The sequence below is a fragment of the Symphalangus syndactylus genome, chromosome 1 (genome assembly GCF_028878055.3).
Source record: "Symphalangus syndactylus isolate Jambi chromosome 1, NHGRI_mSymSyn1-v2.1_pri, whole genome shotgun sequence".
Taxonomy (NCBI): Eukaryota; Metazoa; Chordata; class Mammalia; order Primates; family Hylobatidae; genus Symphalangus; species Symphalangus syndactylus.
The window spans coordinates 26,355,927-26,377,227 of record NC_072423.2 but is presented as its reverse complement, the minus strand read 5'-3'; the positions used below and the strand labels follow the sequence as shown (position 1 = coordinate 26,377,227).

At 38.5% G+C, this 21,301-nt stretch overlaps 1 pseudogene; it reads left to right on the top strand.

The window, feature by feature from the left end:
* Window positions 1-369: 369 nt before the first annotated feature.
* Window positions 370-2,057, top strand: LOC129488135 (general transcription factor IIH subunit 1-like; annotated as a pseudogene).
* Window positions 2,058-21,301: the final 19,244 nt, after the last annotated feature.

Genomic DNA, 21,301 nt, shown 5'->3' with positions numbered 1-21,301 from the left:
CTGGGATTACAGGCATGTGCCACTACGCCCAGCTAATTTTTCTGTATTTTTAGTAGAGACGGGGTTTCACCATGTTAGCCAGGATGGTCTTGATCTCCCAACCGCAGGTGATCCACCTGCCTTGGCTTCCCAAAGTGCTGGGATTACAGGCGTGAGCCACCATGCCCGGCCCAAGACCTAGATATTAAAAAAAAAAAAAATCTGTATTCCCAGTCACGTGCCCTCAGACTCCTTGCAGCCAGGGATGGAGGTGAGACCCCCCCAGTAACAGAGGGGGTGGCAACTGCTGTGGCCACTGGATTTCAGCCTCTTCCCAGCAGCAACTCTAAGAAGCGCAGGGAAACTCGACCGTATCCAATCCAGTTAGTTACTTCCCTAGAATTGTAGCTTCCACCTACACCTTCTAACCACCATGGCAACTTCCTCTGAAGAAGTTTTGCTGATTGTAAAGAAAGTGCGTCAAAAGAAGCAGGATGGAGCTCTATACCTCATGGCAGAAAGAATTGCTTGGGCACCTGAAGGCAAAGATAGATTTACAATCAGCCATATGTATGTGGTTATTAAATGCCAGGAAATTAGTCCAGAAGGAAAAGCTAAAATTCAGCATCAGCTGGACCTACATGCAGGAGATACAATTAACTTCCATTTTTCCAGTGAAAACACAGCAGTGAAAGAGCAAGATGCAGCAAAGGACCTTCTTCAGCAGCTGCTGCCCAAATTCAAGAGGAAAGCAAATAAAGAACTGGAAGAGAAGAACAGAATGCTGCAAAAAGATCCTGTTTTGTTTCAGCTTTATAAAGACCTTGTTGTGAGCCAAGTGATGAGTGCTGAGGAATTCTGGGCCAGTCGTTTAAATGTGAATGCAACAGAAAATTCTTCGACATCCAATCATAAGCAGGATATTGACATTTCTGCTGCATTTCTGGCTGATGTCTGGCCCCAAACCGATGGCTGTAACGGTCTGAGATATAATTTAACTTCTGATATCATTGAGTTCATATTTAGGACCTACCCAGCAGTAAAAATGAAATATGCAGAAAATGTTCCCCACAACATGACAGAGAAGGGATTCTAGACACGTTTTTTCCAGTCCCATTGTTTTCACAGGGATCGGCTGAATACAGGGTCAAAGGATCTCTTTGCAGAATGTGACAAAATAGATGAAAAAGGCATAAAAACAATGGTTTCATTAGGAGTGAAAAACCCACTACTAGAATTAACAGCTTTGGGAGATAAACCATTAGACGAGGGCTATGGCATTTCCTCTGTGCCATCTGCTTCCAATTCTAAATCCATAAAACAGAATAGTAATGCTGCCATCAAGAGATTTAACCATCACATTGCCATGGTCCTGGCAGCTGGACTCAGGAAACAAGAAGCAGAAAATGAACAAAAGAGCCCAGCAGCATGGATGGAAATTCCAGAGATGCAGACTGCTTTCAGCCAATAGTCAAAAGGGTGAAATCACAAGAGTCCAGTGAATATGAAGACTTGGGGAAAAATAATTCTGTAAAAATGATTGCACTAAACCTCAAGAAGTCAGATAGGCATTATCATGGTCCAACTCCAATCCAGTCACTACAGTATGCGACAAGTCAGGACATTATTCTTTTCAAAGTATTGGGTAAGAAATGGAAGCTGATACACCCAACTTAACTGAGGTTCTCTTGAGTAGTGCTGCCAATAGTACCATCACAGCACTGTCACCTGGAGGGGCACTTATGCAGGGAGGAACACAGCAAACCATAAACCAGATGGTGCCAAGTGATATTCAGTCTGAATTGAAACACTTGTATGTAGCTATTGGAGAACTTCTACAGCATTTCTCGTCCTGCTTTCCTGTTAATATACAATTCCTAGGAGAAAAGGTAGTGAAAATGAAAAGTAATTTGGAACGATTCCAAGTTACGAAGCTCTGCCCATTCCAAGAAAAGATTCGGAGACAGTATTTAAGCCCACATTTGGTAAGTCACATAGAGATACTCCAGGCAGCCTACAACAAGCTCCACACATGGCAGTCATGGTGTCTGATGAAAGAAAATGTGAGGTGGCCGTGATGCTCACAGCTTTTGTGAGACTGAGAGAACTAGGACCTGCAGCAACTCTAGAAACCTGGCCTATCAGACAAGCAGATGACCTCACAGGAGTGATAAGAAACATCTGCTCCACGCCGACTCCCAGAGCTGATGCTACTGTACTTGCACACTGGGGACTGAAAGGAAAGAAGGGACTAAATGCTGGGGAGGTAAATTAGGGCAGAACCAAATGAGCTAAGTTCAAATATATATATGTATACACACACATACACATATATATGTAAATGTGTATGTACATACATATATTTTAAAAGACTTTACTGCAGTTACTCAGGAACTGCTTTTGATTCACATTAAGCTGCTTTCAGAAATTAAAACCACTTTTTTAAAGGGTGCATTGATAAAATCTGAGGCTTTTTGGTTGTTGTTTTTTTTCTGTGTAAACTTTTTTTCCTAAGTTTGTGGCACAGGGTAGAACTTAAGTTTTTCTTCTCCATCCTTCATCCTCCACCCTCCATCAGATCCTCAAGTTTTACTGAATTCTAATTATATCTTCCAATTTTACTGAATTCCAAGCTAAAAAGAGTACTTTAAAGCAAAGGGAGACTGCTGCTCAACCATCAGGAAACAGTTGTCAGAAGACGTCATTGGTCCTGTGTTTCCTACGGAAATAAGAAACAATAAATATTGCACTGAATGTTTGTGGTTTGGAGTCCCTGAATAATAAAGAGGGAACATATTTGCAGAAAGTTGCATAGGGGGCCGGGCGCGGTGGCTCACGCTTGTAATCCCAGCACTTTGGGAGGCCGAGGCGGGCGGATCACGAGGTCAGGAGATCGAGACCACGGTGAAACCCCGTCTCCACTAAAAAAAAATACAAAAAAATTAGCCGGGCGTAGTGGCGGGCGCCTGTAGTCCCAGCTACTCGGAGAGGCTGAGGCAGGAGAATGGCGTGAACCCAGGAGGCGGAGCTTGCAGTGAGCCGAGATTGCGCCACTGCACTCCAGCCTGGGTGACAGAGCAAGACTCCGTCTCAAAAAAAAGAAAAAAAAAAAAAGTTGCATAGGGTTTTTTTATGTACAATTTTGTCTGAAGACAATGGTGCTGCATGTTTTTCTTTGAGTGCAAATGTACATTGCTAATTTTTTTTAGGATGGCATGTGCTTTGAAAAGACGATATTGCATTTTTAAGAGTTTAAAAATCTTACTAGTGAGAAATATAAAAAAATCTTATTTTCACCTCTTTAGAAGAAATAAAAGATATTTCTCCTGTCTCCTTTCCTCTAGTATTTGACTGTTACCGTCCTTGGCGCGTCGATAATCATTGCATAGAGACTGAAAAGCCTAAGTTCAAAAAAAAAAAAAAAAAAAAAGATCCTGTTTCTTGAATTCGTGCCATATTTTGTTCCTGATGGGATCAACTGACTGTTTAAGACTTTGGATGTCTTGTATTAAAAATTACACAAAAAAGTGTAACTTTTTATACTTACTCCTTTAACTCTTAAAAAAAAAAAAAAAAAAAAAAAAAAACTCTGTGTTCCAAAATCCTGGAGGCAAGAAATTAGAAACTCATGCAATCTTGACATGAGTGGGGATGCGTAGGAAGCATAATTTATGAATACTAAATTAATTACCATTTTAATATTAATAATGTGTCAACATAGAATCCTGCTAAAAGATTTTTTTATCTGCACCTTAAAAGTGCAGGGGTGATTTTGTGGCTTTTCAACACTTCTAATGGCCTTCCTTCAATTTCAGCTTTTTCTTTCCCTGAACATGGCCTGCCATAGGAATCTGAACTGATGTTAAAACAAGAAAGAATATCTTAGTACATTAACCAGATGCCTCTATTCCAATTAAAGACTGAAGTGGGTATTATAAATGCAAATAACTCAATACACTTGTCATATAGACACCATAAGGCTTACCTGATAAGAAGCATAAAATCCTTGAACCATAGACCCAAGAGAAGAGAAAATAAAATGTTTTGATGGCCCTAAAGCTGCATGAGAAGAGGCTTGTGATGAAAAAACAAATGTTGACAGCTCTGTGTAGAGGAGGCTTATGCTGAGGAGGACTGTTTCTGAATGTTGGGTTACATGACTTGGAATCTTGATGTTTTTGCCTCTTATTTTGCATTCCTTATTAATTCAGAACATGTTAATGCACTTGTACTCCTTACATTTATATAGACAAAAAAGAGGAAAAAACTAAGCCATGTGTTAAAAAGCATGCCTTCATATGTTTTTAAATGATGCTAAGGGAGGTAGAGAATGAACATTTAGTGAACATTTGCTATGTATTGGGCTCTTGCAAGTAACTTCAAATAACTTATTTAATCGTCGCAATGAGGTATGTAGGAGGGATACATATTCCTATGTTACAGAAATGGCAAACTAGGCTCAGGTAGGATTAGTAGATACTCCACACTGTATTGATGTTCAAAATGTAACATTTTGACTTTGCTGTTTTTCAGTCCTGCCCATTCATTTGTAAAGTGAAAAATTGTGAAGTTATAGTGTGTTATATACTTAGATGTTCCATACTTAAGTTTAATTTGTTGATTTATAATCCTAGAATGACACTGAAGTTTCCCATCCATACCTGGCTGTAAAGATCATAAATATTATTTGTGGTAGTTCCTAAAAATAGATATTTGGGGAAGACCTACTGAATCAGACTCTTCAGGTGATTCTTAGCATTGTCATCATCAGACTGGTTTGCACGTGCTGTCTTGGGCACCAGGCTGAGTGCTACGAGGCAAGGGCCATGGTTATAATCCTGACACCTAAAGCCTCCCACCCGCACTCACCCAACTGATCCCTATGCAGCTTCAATAGGCTAGTAAACAGCCTCATAAATGCTGTCTTAACACACTGAGTTTGCTAAGTTTCAAGTAGAGTATGTGGAACTACAAACCTAGAACCTCTAATGTTTAGTTATGAGAAAGAGAATTTCTAGGTGAGTCCAGTGGTTTCCTTTGGGTTTCCTTTAGTTCATTGATCTGACACCTCCTCCACCCCAAGAGAATCACGTGCTTCTCATCAGCAGGTGTTCCAAGTGGGAACTCTTTGCTCATATTTCTTTTAAGATCAACAGGGTGGGGCTTCCAAAATGGCTATTCTCATAAAAAGGAATGAGTTAATGGCATTTGCAGTGACCTGGATGAGATTGGAGACCATTATTCTAAGTGAAGTAATCAGGGATGGAAAATCAAACATCATATACTCTCATAAGTGGCAGCTAAGCTATGAGGATGTAAAGGCATAAGAATGACACAATGGACTTTGGGGACTCAGGGGGAAAGGGTAGAAAGGGGGGTGAGGGACAGAAGACCACAAAAAGGGTGTAGTGTACACTGCTTGAGTGATGGGTGCACCAAAATCTCACAAATCACCCCTAAAGAGCTTACATAATCAAAAACCCCTGTTCCCCATAACCTATGGAAGTTAAAAAATTAAACTGATAGTATGGGATAAAAATCCTTTTTCATGAAAAACAAAATGGCTTTTCTAAAATCTAAGAACAAAAGGAGGTGGAGGGCTTGGAACAAGAGGATGCAGGAATAAAAGTATCTAGCATATACCATTAATAATGCAGGTATATACCAAAGTTCCATTTCCATTCAGTCCCACTAGATCATTCCCAGGGCACGCGGAATTATTCCATTCCATACGCTGCCTACAAGTTGAATTTTGAAGGGTGCTTACAACTTTTCTAGATTTCTTTTTTACCCTACCTTCCTACACTGTTTTATGACCCTGAGTTAGGAATGTGGTCAGCACCTTTTCACTTGGTGACCAAGACAAAGAGAGTCCTGGGGCCCTGGCTTTCTCACGTTGTGGACAACTCTGGACTGAGGCACATGTCTTATCCCCAGTTGACTTCCATGTGAAAGGTCTCATTCTCTAGGGGTGTGCCAGCCTTATACATCTAAGATCTGTACTCTCCTTTGCTCAGATATACAAAAACCTTAAAGGCACTGGAAGTACCATCAGTATAGTGCTATTAGGCCCCGGGAGAGGGGAGAAGCATTCCTCCAAGGGTGCCTTCTTCCCTCCTGTTGATTATGGTGGTTTTCCTTCTGATTGTACCCTATGAAAAGACCATCTATTCACTCTTTCCTCAACAGCCTGTCTTCCTCAAGAGAAATTACGCTTGTACTGCTAAGGTTCTGGAATCTAACCTCCACATTGTCCATGAACTCTAAATAGTGCTACTGTTGAACTCCTCATTTAACAAAGCCATTTCTCTGCCTTCTCAAGGTTGTAGGACTAGTCACAGATGGTTTTCAACCGTCTTTCACTTGGGAGGTTTCCAAAAAGTTGTCTGAGCACAAGAGAACCTTGCTGCCTCCTGTTCCATTCCTATTGCTTAACACCAAGGAAAGTTGACAGGTCCCAGGACCTTAGGGAACTGTGTTATCATTGTGGCTGCCTCTGCTGCAGCCCTGAGCCCTCCTATGCTGCCTGGCGGCTGTCAGAGCCATGGTCACTAAAGACCAGGGGAACTTTATCCTTTAAGAAATGACCTCTAAGTAAACAGTCACCCAGTTATACATCAGAGAAGTGACGGAGAAGTCCTTACTCCATATAAGTTTAACCTCAAATCAGCTTTGTGCCTGCATGCTCCTTGCTACCCTCTTGTCTGTTGTGATCTCTTTCATTGCCCATTTGCTTCCACAATCTAATTTTGCACCCTGGCTGATTAGGCTTCTCTGGTTCTTAGCCCCTGCTTCCCTTCCTTGCTTCTTCCCTATTTCATTAACTACTAAATCAGTTTCTTCTATTCTTATTCTTTCAAATCTGTATTCTACGCTATGACTGGTACAATTTTTCTGAACTTCAAATTTTCAAGTGTAAGCTCTTGTTCACAATATTTATATGACTCCCTTGTGCCTGCAAGGTGAAGCCAAAGCTCTTTTATGCATCGCAGAGTCTTCCTGGTCTGGCCCCTCCCTAGTGCCCTGTCATCTCCCTTCCATGCTAATGTGTGAGCCATCACTTCCTCTTGTGAGTTCTCACCACGCATTATTGCCATTGCATGTGTTCTTGTCTCTTCCTAGAATGCCCGTCTGTCTCCTGTCTTCCTGGAAACACTGTTCATGATTAAATCCCTGCTGAGGCATTACTTTTTAAATGAAGTGCTCCCTGCCTTCCAGACTCCATTAATTGTTTTCTCCACTGTACCACTTGTGAATCTCATAGGCTTTTTGGCTTTTTTTGTGCATTGTACATCACAGTTTTATTTGTTTACGAATCTTTTTAAAAGTCTTTTTAAACATCTATTCTGTGGGTACCTAGGTGTACATATTTATGGGTACATGAGATGTTTTGATACAGGCATACAATGCATAATCACATCAGGGTAAATGGGGTATCCATCTCTTCAAGCATTATCCTTCATGTTATAAACAATCTTTAAAACTCTTTATTTTTAAATTATAATAAATTATTGACTGTAGTCACCCTGTTGTGCTATCTGTTACTAGATCTTTTTTATCTAACTATATTTTTATACCAGTTAGCCGTTCCTCCTTACCCATCCTGTCACCAACTACCCTTCCCAGCCTCTAGTAGTTATTCTATCTCCATGAGTTCAACTGTTTTAATTTTTAGCTCCCACAAACAAGTGAGAACATGCAAAGTTTGTCTTTCTGTGCCTGGCTTGTTTCACTTAACATGACCTCCAGTTCCATCCACATTGTTGGAAATGACAGGATCTCATTTTGTTTTATGGCTGAATAGTACTTCATTGTTTACAGTATGTCTACCACATTTTCTTTATTCATCTGTTGATGAACACTTAGGTTGCTTCTAAATCTTGGCTCTTGTGAACACTGCTGCAATAACCTTGAAAGTGCTGATACCTCTTCAATATACTGATTTCCTTTTTTCTTGGTATATACCTAGCAGTGAGATTGCTGGATCATATTACCATATAATCTAGCAGGCAGATCTGTGAGGTATCAATTGGTATCTCTCATTCTAACCCTCCTCCTTCCCTCTTGCTAACATATACTAAGCAGTGGACAGAGCTGGGCAACCTCTCCCCAGAATTCTTGAGATGTTGGGTACTAGAGCTATTAGAAAGTGAAATGTTTACTCCTCTTCTCTTACTTATGCCTCCGAATGGTCACCAACACATCACAGAGACTGACACCACTGCCTTTATTCTCAACTGTTTTCAAATGCTATTATTTTTATGGACATTCTAACTCTATGTGTTTTGTACATCTATTTATGCTTCTCTGTAGATAAATATCCTACTGACAATTTCTGGGCAGAGCATTGCCGTCCATGGGCTTCACAAGGTGGTCTTGTGTTGTAAATCTATTATTTATATAAAAGTGGCTAGTAGGTATTGCAGTAATGTGGTCACTAGGACAGCTGGACTAAGAGCTCTCCTTTCTCTGGGCCCTTGAAGTAAAGCCACATATTTGTCAAGCCGGGTTAGAAGATTCATTGTGACTTTTTGGGGCTGTCTCTTTCCTCCTTTATGGAGTATTCTTAGCCTGTGTTCTTTTCTTTCCTTCTGTTCAAAATTCTGATAGCTCACCTCAAGCTGCACGTTGACCTGCCAAATCACCCTAATGTCTACTTTGTGCTTTTGGTAACATCATGAACTCCTAGTTTTACCCTTTGCCTGTCATTTTGTTTCTTAATTTCCCAAAGCCTTTATAGAGACGATATCACTGCTCAAAGTGTAAGCTCTCACAGATAATACATACAACTTAAAAAGTCTTCAATGCTTAATCCAAGAGAGTGTCTAGTGGTGGGACAGTATCTAAGGTGGGAATACCTCGTGGGATGGGCAGATGTTGGGCAGCAGTTTTTGTTTTTTTCGTAGGAAGTAAATTCTAATTACCTTTATATTATGGGGAATAAATCATTTCCCCTAAGCGTGTTTAGTTATGGTACCAACAGAAAATGACATTGTTTGCATGTAACAATGTGCAAACAATAATGATTTAATTTTATTAGTTTTCTTAGAAATGTGGGCAGCCATGATATTTCATTTGTAGATTTTAGGGGAAAGATTTAGAAACATGTCTTACAAGAAATCTCTAAGTATGATCAACTTTGAAAAGAGAAATGTCTAAAGCAAGATTTTATTATGGAACAAGATGATCTCTGAAAGGTAGTCGTGGAATGAAGGGCAACAGATTCTTAGGGGTTGTTTTAGAAAACTGAGCTGGAACCAATGGTTTACAGTTAAATAGAGAAAAAAATGTAGGCTCTATATATTTAAAAAAAAAGAACAGAAAGAAACTTGGAAGTGGACCAGGTTATCCTGGGGTAGTGAGTACCCCTTTATCTGAAATACTTATGAAGTAGCTGAAAGACTAACAGGGATTCTGAAGATAACTTACCCAAAGCATGTGTTTGGTTGATGTCGGTGATATCTAAGAGCTTCTATGATTCCATCAATTGTCACTTTAGTTTGGTGTATGTAACATAGCATATATTGATTGCTGATTGGTGGTGAGTTGTCTCATGTTTTATTTGCTAAATCATTTATTTGTAGATGTTTATGAAATCTACCAGTGTTTCTAAAGTTCAATCATCTTAGCGTTAGAGGATATATGAGAAGGAAAAGATGAGTTAGTGGTGACAAGAAACTGGAGAAAACATCATGAGAAAAATAATAACAAATAGATTTTGAAAAGTAAGTGGTGCAAAAACAATGAGTTTTGTTAATTATATATTGACCAAAGGGAATGATAAGAGGAAAAACATTTTTATTTAAAAATTACATTTGTACATTTTATTTTTCAGATGTCAAAAGTCATCTTCTGTAGAATTTCTACTGTTTGGTCAGCAACTATTATGATGTATCAAACATAAAACTATTGATCAAATGTCCTGGAGAAACAACAAACATCTTAGTATACATGGTGAGCTGCACTGATGCATGGTTAGTTACAAGCACAGGTAAAAGAGAGCTTTCCAGAATACAGGATGATTGAAGTAGGGCCCTTGTCTCTCCTGCTCACATGTGTATTTCTAAAGCCTAGCATAAGGTTTGAGATAGAGAATTGCTCAATAAATTTTTGTTGAACAGATAGGTAACACACGGTGTTCCTGTGTGCACAGGTCAATTGAAAGAGCCTCCAGTTATCTTTCCATAATTTCCACAGTTTGCACAACATCTTGTCTCCAGCAGAAATATTTTCCCAAGTTCCAGCTTGGGTTCTGCCTTTTCCTTGACTGTCTTAATACTCATCGATCTCCTTCTTTGAATTCTTACGCATGGCCTCAATCGTTTCTTTTAAATTTATCATATAGTTAACATTGTCTTATTTCATTGTCTTTGCCATGTTTGTATTGGACCCAGAACTAAATTATCATTGCCCTGCTGCTAATAATATCTTTTTTTTTCCTAGTAACAGGGGACAGGGCATTGGGTAAATGCTTACTAAATATGTGTTCATTCGATGGCATTAAGAACCTAGAAGTATTTGGCAAAAAGGTAGGCTTAGAGAAACCCCCATTCATTTTTTATTTTTATTTTTTGAAACAGGGTCTCACCCTGTTTCATCCAAGCTGTAGTGCAATGGCATGATCACAGCTCACTGCAACCTCCACCTCCTGGGCTCGTGATCCTTCTACCTCATCCTCCCGAGTAGCTGTGACTACAGGCATGTGACACCGCACATACCTGTAGTCAAACTTTAAATTTTTTTGTAGAAATGGGATTTTGCTATGTGGCCCAGGCTGGTCTCAAACTCCTGCCCTCAAGTGATTCTCCCACCTCAGTTTCCCAAAATGGTGGGATTACGGGTGTGAGACACTGGGCCTAACTAACGCCGATTAATTTAAAACCACCATAGAAAACTTATTACCAGGCTTGCCACAGAGATTTGATGGATCTTTGATGTGAAAAGAGGAGATAAGAGTGGGAAGATGAGAAGAGAAGTAACGGTGGGTTCTCCCCAGAAATCCTGATCTGAAATAAGAGGTAACTTCCCCCCACCCAACATCCATGGAGTTGACTTCATTCAAAATAAGGTGGCTGAAGTAAGCTTCCCGTCTCAATATCACCCCCAAAAGGCTTGAAGTTGACTGTATTTAGAGTATCTAGTCTCCTACCATAAGACAATTAGAAATCTGGAGGTTTCTTCCAATCCACTTTTATCAGTCATTCCAGTGGAAGTGGAGCCTCCTCAGAAGCTGTGTAGCATGGTGGGTGTTAATGACACGGAAGAATAGTGCAAGGCAACAGGCCAAATAAAAAAAGATGTTGCTTATGGCCTACTTTGCCTTTGTTAAATCTACTTTAGCCAGTCCCCTCTCTAAGGTCACTTGTGCCACCAGAAGCAATGCAGGACCACTTTTCTAGAGAAAACATACTTCAGTAATTTAATATGCTTTCTATCTAGAGAAAATTCTGTGGCTGTGTCTGTTTTATAGATGCTGCTTTACTGGTTCAAGAATATTTAAAATCATAAAAAGTAGCTTCTTGTGACATATCGTTAAGTGACAATAAATCAGATGGATAAATAGTATGCACAGTATGATTCTAAACTAAACCTTTCTGCACAAACACACCTACATAATTTATTTATCGTTGTGTATTTTTATTTAGACAAAAGCTGAAAGAACATGCATCAAGTTTAGTATTGATTATCTCTAATGCTTTTAGTGTTCATCATAAACTTTTCCCGCATTCGGACCATTTTTTATGTTTTTGCAACCAATAAACAACACTGTTCGCAAGTGGCTTTAGTCAGCAAGAAAATAGGGCTGGGGATAAATCAAAACTGCAATTACTCTTGCTTTTTAAATGTAGAAACTGGAGATCAAGCCAGGGTCATCATTACAACGCAATAGGGAAGAGGATATTCTAACTCCGGGGCACTCCAAACATGCAATAGATATGAACCAATTCTTTGGGTTTAATAAAGAAAGTAGGAACTGAGTGACATATAGCAGGAGCTGTCTAGGAAATAAGTTTGTCTTGGTTTGTAACCAGGGAAGCTGTGGAGATAAAAAGTCTTGCTCTACACTTGATATTTTCCTTATCCAGAGAGCTTCCACACTTCATGTGAGATGGTAGAAACTTGAAGAATTCATAGGGAGTGACAGAAACTGAACTACAGGTCACAGCTCTTGGAATGGGGAATGTGAAGGACTCGGGACAGCTCTGAGACCTGGAAGACACTGGCACAAGCAAGTGTGCCCCATAGATGCAGGTCAAGCCCAAATGATGAGAAGGGCTATGCAAACTGCAATAAGGGGGCTGGGTGTTTTGCTTCCATTTTAGTTCAATCTTCTTTTCAATCCAGGGTTTTTGTGTGCACGTGTGTGTGTTAACTTCTCACGAGAAGTCATTTACCTTTCATTTGAATGTTTCTAAGATTGTTGTTTACTAATGCTAGATATAGCCTGTTATTTTGTTAGCTAGCCCACTAGATACTATTGCTCTTGTGAAAATCCCGCTCATTCCTTCTAATGCCCAGGTAAGTTCTATCTTCCTCCTCACAACCATTTATGCTCTTGTAGTTGACTTTTTTTGCCCCTTCAATACTCAACTTCAACTTTCTTCTCTCTGGCTTGAGTCTACTGTCAAGACTGTAAGAGCTAAAGTCTTGATTTCCTGGTCTCCCTTGCAATTAGGGGTGCCCTTTGACATAGTTCTTGCCAATGAGATACATGTTGAAATTTATAATATAATCTCTTCCCTTTTCTTCTTCCTGTGAACACAGAGCCCAAGCAGCTATCTGGAAACCACAGAGAAAAGTCATGATAACTTTGAGTTACTAAACCTAAGCAGACAACTGCTTACTTCCACACTTCTTCATATGAGAACAAATCAACCTCTCTTTGCTTAAGCCACCATAATGAGGTTTTTCTTTTACTTGTAGGCAAACACAGTGGTAACTGATGAAGTTTCACGTTTAATGCCCCAACATTTTCTTATGTACTGTGGATGCTAACAAATGATGTCCCTCATCCCTGACAGGTCTTAGCGCTTTCCTACTTCTGAGTAAACATACCCTTTTCTCTCTACCTGAAGGCTCTTCTCTCTTGACCAGGGTCTGCTTATCCTTCACATCTTTCTTAGATGCAGATCCCCAGCTAACAATATTTTCTTATTTCTTACACTGAACTCCCTGCAGCTTTCTGAAGTGCCTCTCTCTTGCTGCTTTCCTAATTCTGCCATAAAGCCTAGTTACTTGAATATTTATCTTCCTTATGCACTCCTGTGATGAGATTAAAGCTGCTTTAATGCTGACTGTACCTCCTTTCTCTGTATCCTCCTATCTCCTAGCACAGGTTGAGCATCCCTAATTTAAAATCCAAAATCTGAAATGTTCCTTAATCCAAAGTATTTTGAACACTGACATGACACCACAAGTAGAAAATTTCACACCTGACCTCATGCGATGGGCTGGAGTCAAAATGCAGTCAAGGAGAAAGAGGAGCCCTCATATGCTATTGGTGGGAATGCAAATTTGCACAGTCACTGTGGAAAGCAGCATGGAAGTTCCTCAGAAAGATTTGGCGAGTGTTTAAATTCAGACCAAATACTTGATTATACAAGAGACTTTATTTCCTTCTTGTAAAAATGTTATTTAATTTGATTCTTCGGGGAACTAGACAATCTCAAGGGCAAGTCTTCAATATCATCTGAGTTTGATTAAACTGAATGCTCTTTAAATCAGGCTGTTTTTCTTGAGCTATTGTAATATTGAGATAAAACATACTTAAGGAGAAGGAGGGGAAGATGGGAAAAGAAGCAAACTGATAATGATACAAGGGGAGAAGTAGCTCCTTCTGAGTTTGGATATGTGCTCACTAAGGTAGAATATTAGAGCTGAACTGATTAGAAAACTCTGCTAATAAATTTTACAGTGAAATGTCTTATGTGGCTTAGGGGCTGAAAGCTCCCTAATGCATAGTACTGTTCTGTGAATCCTAATTCATTTTAATATTAAAGTTCATTTGTTACCATTTATTTTAATATTTTAAATATTTTAAACTTTTCAAGTTTTCTTTAAAAAATAAAAGCAACTAGTACAGGTAGAGAATGAGATATGAAATAAATCAAGCAAATACAATACTGGAAACAAAAACATATAACTAAACCAATAGAGAAGAACTTCCGTCTGCTGTCTAATTATTTTGAATATACATTAAGTTGTGCAAGAATTAAAAGGAAAAGTGAATTTTATTTTACTGCTATCAAAGACATTGATAGCTGCTATTTTCAAGTTTGACCTATTTATACCTGTCTAAACATGAAATATGAATAAATCATGATCTATAAAAATATAGTTTATCATCTCTTGGTATCAGGTGCTTTTAAAAATATTTTCGATTCTCTAATCAGATGTATAAACACAAACCATTTGAGTCAGTTGAGAAGTATTACATAGAAACATAACCATGTGTCTTCATGGTTTATGTATCTTTAATATATCTAATTTAGGACAATAATGAATATAGATGCGATTGTTGCTTTGGCCTAGAGGAATTCATCTGATAGAAATGGCCATTGTAACTGCATCTGCATAAAATTAATCTCAGATTTGAGAGACTTGACTGATTAAAATGTAATCACTGAGAGTTTAGAATAAAAATTGTCTGGTTTACTTTAAAAAATAGTTGTAAATATTAACTGTTAAAAATTAACTATAAGGAAAAGGCATTATTTGAAAATAAGTAGGTACAAAAATTTACTGTTTCATAAAATAACCAGGCAGTATTTTTACAGGATTTGAGGAGGTTGTAACCTGAAAAACCAGGTAAATAACACAAGAGGCTACATGACTGTATATAAATAAATGTGGAAAATTCTAGATGCTAAAGTGGCTAATGAGAATTTCAGAGCTCTGTAAAGACTGAGCATTTATAGCTAAACTGTAAACTTCTCAATAAAATGATTACCAAATACACACACATTTACACAGACTAATATATTTTATGTACATATTTGATATATATTCTTTATCAGCTAATATTTTGAAACTTCAACATATATACATACATATATATGTATATGTATAAATTTACAAACTATATACAAGCTCTGTTATACTGGTTTTATAAAACACAAATAGAGACATTTTAAGAAGTATAGTGTAAAAATGGCAAAACCCATAGTATTTAACTTTTCTTATTCATTTATGGTACAAAAATGATTTTTCTCCTCAGATCTTATCAGTGGTGTTCTGGTGGCTTCTTCAATGTCTTGCTCATACTGATAGTCTCATCCAACTATAGGCTATTTTTTTGAAGGCTGAATATGCACTTAGTGTGAAGCTTATCACTGGTTCTGCTGGAGGCGAATTTATACTTTAAATAGTCTTCTTATTATCAGAGTTTGAGGATCTCATCTTTTCTCACTGGATGATTATAATTTTACCTTTGAATTGGGGTTCGGGGATGGTAAAAAGAGCTTATTTTTTCAGTAGGAGAAATATCAGCTCTTATATTTTCTTGTTGATCACATGTACCTTGCATTATAAATACTATCAACCTGTGGTTTCTTTGTATGCAGGTTTTTAAGCTGTGTGTCCATTTTGTTAGAGTTGAGTTAAAATAGTTCAAATAATATATTCTATAAATACATTTTCCAGAAGTCTACTTTGTAATATTTTGATGACAAGGAGTAAAAACCGCAACTTCAGTGAGCCTTCTGGTAGAACTCCACTCCTCCCTCAGATTTCTCCTGTGTCCTCCTTGACATTTGACTATATGATATATATATCAATCCATATAGTAAATGTTAGTAAGGCCTAAACGTAGTCTGAATTTCCAAGAAGTCTACTACTAAAGCATTACTTTTCCTCATGCCCCAGTGGATTATCTTGGCACATCCTGGGATGAACACACTCATGGCACTTTGGAGGCTCTGATATGTATGTGTAAATGGTAAGTAAATTAGCTTTCTGGGGAAAGACAGCTATTTGGGCTGCCTGTATGCAAATAGCATCTTTATTTTATCCTTTTTTTTCTAAATAGAGGCACACAAATATTTGCGAACTCAGGAGTCTTGTCTTGAGTAAGTACGGTACATCGAACACACTGACCATTGCTCAGACCAATGCTCTATATTAACACAGGGGACAAGGAAAGATCGTGATATGGTTTGGCTCTGTGTTCCCACTGAAATATCATGTCAAACTGTAATCACCACATACTAGGTGAGGGAGCTGGCGGGAGGTAAATGAATCATGGGGGCAGACTTCCCCTTTGCTGTTCTCGCAATAGCGAACAAGTTCTCACGAAATCTGGTTGTTTAAAAGTGTGTAGTGCATCCCCCTTTGCCCTCTCTCTTCTGCCACCACGTGAAGAAGGTGCTTGCTTCCCTTTGTTCTTCTGCTATGATTGTAAGTTTCCTGAGGCTTCCCAAGCCATGCCTCCCGTACAGCCTGCAGAACTGCGAATCAATTAAATTTTTCTTCATAAATTACCTAGTCTCAGGTAGTTCTTTATAGCAGTGAGAGAACAGACTAATACAGCGATGGTTGCTTGGCTGGATTCATGCTTGGATACTCTGTGCTCTTCTATTTAGTAGAGTCTACCACTTTATTTAGTTTAATTCTCTCTCCTTGGTTATCTCCAGTTCTGTACTTATTAGATTCAAAGGCACATAGAATCTTGAAGTTTAAAGGCATCTAAGGTATCTCTAATCTAACTCCTATGCAAAGCATAAATCCTCCCAACGAATGCCATAAAGATGGATATCCAGTTTCTGGGTTTCCAGTAATAGCACGAGCTTCTTATTTCTTCAATAAATTTTGCGTAATGGCTCCCATTATGACTTCTAATCCTCTTCAGGCCAAATATTCCCAGTTCTTCAATTGGGACAAAGATAACAAAAAGTTGCCAATATACTGCCGTTTCTCTTTTAGTATCCTGTGATTTACTTTGCCAATATTTATAAAATAAGAAATAATGTGTGAAATAGACAGGAAACAATAACCAAAAATATTCCAAGATTTTTGTACAGAATAAAGTTGATTCTGTTAGGTCCTTTGATTTGCTCATTGTACTGCTATTAATGTAGACTAAAAACACAACCACTTTTTTTGTGCAGCAGACAGAATTTGATGATTGTTCAAAACCCATTAATCCACCAAATATGTCTACTTTTCCTATTTTAAGAATTTTTATAAGCATTCCTGCTAAGAGGCATCCCTTTCTATTTGAGCATCTGACTTTTGGAAAGAATGAAATCTCAGAGCTTTTTTGTTTGTATCTAACTGTCACTGTGGTCTAATTATGTGTTTTTGAATTTTTATTCTTGTCATCTGATGAATTGGCTCTATTTAGTTTTGTATCTGATTAGTTTTGTGCCATGTTTATAACTTTTCCCCTCTGATTTGAAGTTTTCTTGTAAACAGAGACCTTAAATTATTCATATTTGGCCAGGTACAGTGGCTCATGCCTGTAATTCCAGCACTTTGGGAGGCTGAAGTGGGCAGATCACCTGAGGTCAGGAGTTCGAGACCAGCCTGGCCCACATGGCGCAACACTGTCTCTACTAAACATACACATTAGCCAGCCATGGTGGCATGTGCCTGTAATTCCAGCTACTTGGGAGGCTGAGGCAGGAGAATCACTGAACCCAGGAGCTGGAGGTTGCAGAGAGCTGAGATCACACCGCTGTACTCCAGCCTGGGTGAGAGAGAAAGACTCTGTCTATTAAAAAAAAAAAAAGCCTATTTGCCAAGACACATAGTGTAATATTTTGTAATATTAGATTCTTAATTTGTTCTGATTTGGTTGTCAGATAGAAAATTATGTTGCAGCAGGATTATCCTTTTCTAATTTGAAATCAGGTAAGACTGGCTGGCCACATGTTGCTAATAAAGGAGGGAAGTGTTGAAAGACAGAGAACATGGGCGGTAGTTGTTACGATGACAGCATAGAATTGTGAAGAATTAAAGTCCAAGATGTAGGTAAAATTCCAATCCACAACAGCTAGTTCTGGTGACCTAGCATATTCTGAAAAAGACCTGTCTACATGGTCTTTGTACAGAGAAAATTTGAATATTAGACTCATTGGACTTCTGTGCCTATGAGTATTTTCTTTTTCTCCTGTAGCATCTCTAACCCAAAGACTAGCCTGTGCAGATATCACCTATGCTTAGAATTGCTGAAAAAGGGCTTATTCCCCGACCCCATTGCCCGTGCATACATACAACTCTTACGCCTCGCTTGATATCAGTTAAGACACTCTATGGGCCTGGTGATAACATAGGTTTTGTTAGCTGTTTGAACCTTAGAGTGGATTAAATTGAGGTAGGTTTTCATTGATGAATCCTTAATCGTCCATGGGAATGCCACAGAGAAGGTATGTATTATGGGAGTTTGGAGCCTCTGTAGCCCAATAGTTGTGGTATTAATCTTTCTTCCTGGGGTCATCCTACCTATTAGAAACTTCCAGACTGGTTATGAGGCCTGGGTGATCACTTCCTGCTTCTGTTTCAGAAAGGTACTTGAAGCTTTAAAAAAGTAAAAAGTTGGTCAGACCTCATCAGAAACGTAAGCATAAACCTTTCCTAAATGTTTCCAACAAACAACAACAACAAAATGATAGAAAATGTAACACTCTTCTACTTACAGAAATGGCTTTCAGAAAAATAAATGTAGATTTGTGTCTGCCTGTCTGTCATGCCAGGACTCACTGGGTGCCACCAGAGTTGTGGTGATTAAGGGCCAAACAGACAGATCTTAGATTTGTTGCAGAAAGGTCAGGTTCAAATAATGTGAAGGGACAGAAATCAGGGATTTTTCTCTACAGAATCGCCACATAAGGCAATTCGGACTTACTTGATCATTCGTCTTTTTGTCATTGCCAGGAACTGAGAGACAGTATTGGTCTGCTGTTGCTAGGAAGTCTGCCTACTGGTCTAAAATCTCAAAAATGTGGCAATCTTGTGTTCTGAGACAATATTAATACTCCAGATTTGGTCAATACAGGTCATGTCTTAATTCTGTTGTCATTAGTTCCAATTTGTTAAATGTTTACAGTGTGGCAGGTATACCAAGCACAGTCTCAGCAGAAACTGAGACCACAGGGTAGAGCTCATACATCCTCAAGGCTCAGCTGCCGTCCCCAAAGTCCCCACGCTATTTGACCAGTGTGGCTCCATTCTCTGAATTACATGTTTCTTACTGTTGACATCACCATCCTGAAAAAGTGTTGTATTTATTAAGCTCCTACCAGGTAGCAAGTGTTGTCCCAACTAAACAGATTATTTCATCTACTACCAGAGTTAGATACCATTATTATCACAAAACTATCATTATCACCATCTGAGGTTATCCTGGCCCAGAGGTATCAGGTCACCTGTCCACAGTCATATAGCTATTAGGTGGCAGAACCTGGAACAAAGTGCAGCTCATGCTCCTTGCCATTCTGCTCCTATAGGTGTGCATAGGAACCTGGTGAAAAGAAACCACGACTAGGGAGATGTTTACTTCTAAAATGTATTTTAAACTTTTACGTGAAATATCCAAACACATTGTTATGATAGTTGTTATGGCATAACAATTATTCAACTGCCTAAGAACTGTCATGGTTTAGCCCAAATTCTAGCAAGTGGTTAGGGAGACCAGCATGCAAAGCATGAATGAGTGATGTAAGACTTGAAGTTAAGAATTGATTCAGAGGCTTGCTGACTGTATAACCTTTGAAATAATATATTCCTATATTTTATAATGCCTGTCAATGTTAAGAATATTGTCTTACAAGCTAGCATATTTGTTTTGTTAATAAGCTTTTTTCTTGTCTATGCTCGTGGATTCATTTTGTTGTCAGCATACTAAAAAGTTTTACCATGTACTGCAGCCAAATTAATTCAGAAAACACTAGTCTGTAACATATATTCTCACACAGGATTATTCATCAACCAACAATTATGAACTTAGAATCTAATATGTATTTATAGCTACACTAGATACACAGGAAGGTAAAAGATTTCCTATTTTGTTGGGAGCAGCTAATATTGTTCTCCACTTGTCTTTTACCCATACAATTTTCCCTGCTTTTGGAGTACAAGAATAATATCTCCTACTGATTTATATTTCCTAGCAATGGAGAATATAGTATTGGAGATACAGTGAACATACAATAAGTGTATTCTAATAAGAAGCTAAAATAAACAGAAATCAATCTATTTGCTTTTTAAAATTGCCAACCATTTATTCAGTGTGACTATGAAAATGAATTTTCAGCCACATTGAAACATTTTAATTAAGGCTGTGTCCTCACTCCAGCCAGGTTGATAGTTCTGCCTAAATTGACTGAATCCAGTTAATCATGTATAGCCGCAGTTGGTGGCATTTTAATTTAGAATTATTTTTGTAGAATTTGAATAATTTCTCACTAAGATTTGTACCCTGACTACTTAATTGCTTTTTACTGTTATCATGTCTTCTACCCCAACAGATAATGGGAATCTTAAAAAATAAAGTACCTGTGGTTTGCTTTTTGCATTTGCAGTGCTGATGAATTTTGTAGAATGCTTTTCACTCTTTCTCGTCAAATGATATATTATAACTTAATGAATCCTTATTAAAATCTCAGCATGTCACATTACAGTGATAAAGGAGAAGAATAGTATGAGTGAAGATCTGAGGGATGGAGAACAGAGAGAACAGAGCTGGTTTCTAAATAGTTCCATGCTGGTCAGGTCATTGGAAGAGGCTTCCTGTTCTTTTATAAACATTCTAACTTGGAGACTGGCAAAGCAGAGTTTTTGCAAGAAAATAACTGACTTAAAAAAGGTGGCTTCTTAGGGTGATGTGTTCTAACTTTGTCTGCTGAATCTAAAGAATAGGGAGAGATCATCAGCAAAGTAAATGGAATTGGATATGGTTCTCTGGATTACTTGGGGGCTAGTCCAGATTATTTCGGTTCTAAGCAACAGATACTGACTCTTACTAAACAAAGCATGAACAAACAAACAAAGATTTATCAGAAGGATGCTTGTTACTACCTGTATTCAAAGGGAGAACTAGTCGAACCTCAAAGGGGCCAAGGCCAACCAAGACCAACCTAGCAGGGCTGACATGTCTCCACTCCGCCTATCTTCAGATGAGCATTTTGTTCCTTTAGGCAAGTTTTTCCAGGTGGTAGTGGGAATGACCAGGAGCAGCTCATGAGCTCCATCTGTGATTCAGAGGGGACGGGACTCTTTCCCCAGCTCAGATTCAAACACTCCTTGAAGAGACTCTGACTGGCTTAGGTTTGGTCATGTGTGCCTCCTTCATGGAGAACTCAGAGGGTTATGGCTAAAAGCACAG